The sequence below is a fragment of the Vipera berus genome, assembly GCF_964194415.1.
Source record: "Vipera berus genome assembly, chromosome: 7".
Classification (NCBI taxonomy): Eukaryota; Metazoa; Chordata; class Lepidosauria; order Squamata; family Viperidae; genus Vipera; species Vipera berus.
In genome coordinates, this window is record NC_138209.1 from 10,947,570 (window position 1) to 10,952,695 (window position 5,126).

The 5,126-nt window shown below is 41.1% G+C and overlaps 1 long non-coding RNA gene across 1 annotated transcript; it reads right to left on the reverse strand.

The window, feature by feature from the left end:
* Window positions 1–517: 517 nt before the first annotated feature.
* Window positions 518–3,290, reverse strand: LOC308670722. Its single transcript, XR_014027065.1, has 3 exons — window positions 2,489–3,290; window positions 1,464–1,495; window positions 518–731 (listed from the first exon to the last, which is right to left on the reverse strand). It is a non-coding gene; the product is annotated as an uncharacterized lncRNA (long non-coding RNA).
* Window positions 3,291–5,126: the final 1,836 nt, after the last annotated feature.

The following is a 5,126-nucleotide window of genomic DNA, read 5'->3' on the forward strand; positions in this document are numbered from 1 at the left end:
ATGTTTTTCAAGCAAAAGTTAAGCAATATTCTTTACTGATATCCTCTACATGTGTGATTTGCAACTCTTATAATTCTTATAAAATAGACAAAAACTGGGAAATATGGGTGCTTTAGTGTAAAAATATCTGGTAGTGCCAATTTAGAAAAGACAGCCTTGAATTCTATGGCAACTTGGTAACATAGCCATAAGAGATCAGATGAGGAAATTTAAAGGCCTACAATTACATGCCATCAAGTGGTTTTTGACTCCTAGTGACCACAGATAAGATGAAGTTCTGCAATACTTAACTTTTAAGCAATGACCCAACACTTTTTCCTGTAACTCCAAAGTTTGCTCAGGCTGATCATTTCACAATAAAGGACTTCTTTTATTTAAAGTTGTAACACTGCATAGAAATTACATATTTATCTATATCTTTAAATAAACATCTCAACTCCTCTCAGTGCTTACAATACTTATGAATTCAGCATCCCTTTAATAATACAGTATAGAAATCAAAACATGTAAGGCAACATTAAGGTATTTCTTTATTATAAACAAAATCAGGAAAATACAAGACACTGCCTTCTATATTTTTGACAAACCTTAAAGTTCATCTTCCCATTTGTGTTGGAAATTTGATCCATCAGATTACAAAGGAGTGTTAAGTTTTTAAAAACTGATGGGAAAAAAATATCAGATGAATTGTTGAAGAATGCACATGAATGTTCAACCATTTAAAAACATACCTAAGGAATAAAAAAAAGGTTTTATCTGTAATTGATTTTTGAAACACATGAGACTTGATTTCATACTATTCGTTTTATAAATTGCATTTTTAATGTTGACATGCAGGTGTTTTTTAAGTGAGATAATTTTTAGTTTTTGGTAATAAGGAACAGTATATTTTAAAAAAATGATCCCATTTTATGAAAAAAAATTAATCATTAAGCAGGGGTAGGCAACATTGGCTCTTTTATAACTCGTGGACTTCAACTCCCAGAATTCCCCAGCCACCATAGCTTGCTCAGGAATTCTGGAAGTTGAAGTCCAGAGTCATAAAAGAGCCAAGGTTGCCTACCCCTGTCATTAAGGATCCCTGTATGGGACCTGTCTAAAGGTATAGAGATTGCCACAAAATACAGAATAGTATGTGCAAATATTACACAAAATAGTACAATGAGTGATACCATATACAATATCTGTGCAATCAATCTGATAATATGCATTCAGAAGGAGAGGTTATGAGTTCTCGGTACCTTTTTATTTAGCTGCCAAAACCACAAAATTGCAAACAGTTCACTTATTTATTCTGCAGCTAACAAAATACAGCTATAAGTTTGACTAGTATATGAACCCCACCTTTATAGACCACCATTAAAATGTATGGTTTGCTCAACAAGTGGCCCAGCTTACCAATTATACCCCCATGTGGACCAATTATTTTATTCATTATTATTGCAACATATTTTAATGGTTACCTGGTCATCCTCCAAAAGAAATTTCTTGTTTCCTGAAAGCAGGAAAAAGGGTACTGTGAATATATAAATAATATATATTTTCATCTATAGGTTGAAATATACTTTACTCAAAACTGAAATGTAACAGAATATGGTGTCCTCATCTACATGGATAATAATCACAGCAAATCATTATGTGAACAGCAAAAATGTTTTAATCATTGAACACCACAGGAAAAACTGGCCAAAAAAGAAAGGTAACAGCCTAAACATTAATTTTACAAATATGCAAATATATTAGCCCGGCATTTTAAAAGTACATTATTTTTAATAACTATTGCATGCATAGTATCTGCTTGGCTAGTCTGATCTAGCACGAGTTGGTGTGCTCCCAATTCATTGAATTAAGCACCATTTATTGGGGCTCTGGAAGCACATTTTCTCTGTAATAGTGCCTGCATTCTGGAACAAGTTTCCTCCTGAGATTCAAATATAGTAATCTCCATCCTACTGTTGTTTTGAAGGTCTCTAAAGATGTGACTCTTTGCCCAGACCTTTGGCAAAGGATGATTTACACATTTCTTTTCCTTGTTCCCCATCCAGGTTTGTTTTCCTTGCCATCAATGTTTGCTTTGTGTTGTTTTGCATTTTTAAATGTTTTTAAAAGTTTGTAAACTACCAGAATCGCTGGGAACCAGGCAGTATATAAATCTAATTGCTAATAATTTTGTGGCAGAATTCTGAATCTTTTATAAACAGTATCAACTCATACAAATGTTAAATAATCATAATGGGATGTATGCACTCTTAAGTTATATTTTAAGGGCACATTCATTGTAATCAAAACCTATCAATGTTATAATTATCCTTTATTAACGCATTGTAATACAAAGTAACTCCGGATGGCGTACATTAAAATATCACAATGCAAGAACCCATAAATCCCCAACCCATCTGCGGCAACCGTACAAACCTATTCAAATCCGATTCAACATACAATACATGAAAAGGAATATTCAGAGGACAAAGAAAACCTCAAGCCTTACCTCAAATTTTGAGACTCCACGTTCCAAACATTGCACGTGTATAACTCTTTTAAGAAAGCAAAACAAAATTAGCAATTCGTGTTTTTTTTTATCCAAGGGTAAAATGATAAGATGTCTAAAGCACAGACTACAGCTAGAGGTTTGGGATCCACGTCTTTAAATGTAAATCACATTATGCATTTAATATTTGAATTGCCACGCTTTACCATAAGGTAAAGGGCCACTTTAGTGGTACACCAAAAGGGGCCACAAAGTCCTTGGCTCAGAGAATTCTTCTATAACCATCAAAAACCAACTTAGTGCCGGGCTTTGCTCCCCCCCCAAAAAAAAAATTTAAAGAGTTCCCAGAACTTCAGTGATTCGGGTTTGCCACCCAACATGTGGCTTATAAGCCAGGACTGCATCCGAATTTTATTTTTTTTAAAAAGCAAGCAGCGGGGAAGCAAATCCCCACCCACGTGCCCTTCAGCCGCGCAGACTACAACGCACATCATCCCCTCCGGCAAGCCTGACGCTCGCCTCTTTCGCCGGAATTGAAGGCGCGAATCCTCCCCGTGCAAAAGAGCGAGGCGGCTTCTCTCCCTCCCCCCCGACACCACGGGCTCCTCGTAAGCAATTCGAGGGAAAAATAAAAATATCCACTGGAATTATTTTCGGATTTCTATTTATCTGACTAATCTCCCCCGGCGAGGGAAAAAGAGCGCCCTTTGCTCCCCCACGCCCGGCTGAGGCCCCCATTTCTTTTTCCCCCTCCCCCAACCTCCCGCCACGGCCCCTCGGAGCAACAGCCGCAGCCGGAGGCCCCGCGCGAAAGAAAGCCGCGCGCCAGAATCCGCGAATAAAGCCTACCCGCTTCTCCGTTCTAGCCGCGCTGCCATTGGCCCTAACCAAACGCTGAGCTTTGATTGGCACATGCCTTTTTCCCCGCTTCCGGTTGAGCGAGCCTTCGGCGGTCAGTCAGTTCCATAGCCATAGAGAGTTATACTAAGCTAAGGCGGGAATGCGGCCGTTCTCCTTAGCGCTTCCGCGCGCCACTTCCGCTTTTAGTTGTCAAGGAGTGGGGATGAAGTTGTTTCTTACGGGGGTTCCGCTAAAGCCAGGGGTAGGCAACCTTGGCTCTTTTGTGACTCGTGGACTTCAACTCCCAGAATTCCTGAGAACAGCATGGTTCAGTTTGGAAACCTCTCCCTTTCCCCTCAGCGTGGCTGGCTCAGGAATTCTGGGAGTTGAAGTCCACGAGTCATAAAAGAGCCAAGGTTGCCTACCCCTGCGCTAAAGGGAAGACAAAAGAAAGCCAGGGCGCCATTTCTTCTGCGGAAGGATTCCTCTCCCCTGCAGGAGAGAGGACGTCGGTTCGAATTTGGTATCTCGACGGAAGGGAACCAAAGGATAGGCAGGATCCCTCAACTGACCCGTCAAGGAATGGCGCCTCTAAAGGGGAAACTTTTTCCACTTGTCCTCTGTTACGGCCGATTGCCCGGGCACGTCCATTTAACTCTCTTGGCAAGGCTACAGAAGCTACTGCCATCTTCCGCTCTTCGACTTTCCAAGCTATGCAACGATTCTTGGAATATCCTGGTGTTCTTCAAACCCAGGTCTGCCAGAGGCAGCCGTGGGCTGTGGCTGACAACGTTGGAGCGCTAACCGTTACTTTATAAACTCAACTGAACTTGGTGCTTCGTATTGTAGACCAAAGTTGGAAACTTGGTGACTTATTTAAGATGTGTGGACTTCAACTCCCAGAATTCGCCAGCCAGCACGGGGGAAATAGTCTGGCTTGGATGGGGAATTCTGGGAGTTGAAGTCCAAACATCGTAAACCCGCCAAGTTTGAAAACCATCGTAGTGGGACAATGTTAGTTTGCGATGGTTCGGAGTGCTTCAGCTCGGAAGTTCAGGACCCGGGACAGCGGGATGAGCCGAGAGAGCTTTTTTTTTTCTTGCAATGACGTCAAAGGGGCTAGGTCCCACCACATTTCTAAAGCAGATTTGGTGGAGAATGCAATAAAGAATAAACCCCACTTTACAAAGGACAGTGGCTGGGTTCATAAAGCACTCAACCAGGGGTTGTGTGGCCACCTAATGAGAAGGAAGGACTCACTGGAGAAGAGCCTAATGCTGGGAAAGATGGAGGGCAAGAGAAGAAGGAGACGACAGAGAAGGAGGTGGCTGGATGGAGTCACTGAAGCAGTAGGTGTGCGCTTAAATGGACTCCAGAAGATGGTAGAGGACAAGAAGGCCTGGAGGAACGTTGTCCATGGGGTTGCGATGGGGTGGACACGACTTTGCAGCTAACAACAACAAAGGGGTTGTTAAGCTGTATCATGGCTTAAAGTCTTACATAGTTCAGTTATATGCGGCTTGGTTTGGGTTCAGCATGTTGGGTGATCCCAGTCATTATGGTATGTAAACACAGGGTGTGGTATCAACCCTGCCAGTTTAGGTTTGAAGTTCTCATTAAAACGTGGCTAACAAATCATGGCTTAAGACAAATATGAATCTAATAGAAAGGAGGAAGAAAATAGAAAGAAATACAGTACTGGGAATATATGTAGGAACCTAAACTTGGTTCTTTTAATCTTAGAATTTTTTTAAATGATGCATTATGGATATCTCAGCATATCATGGCAACATCTGAC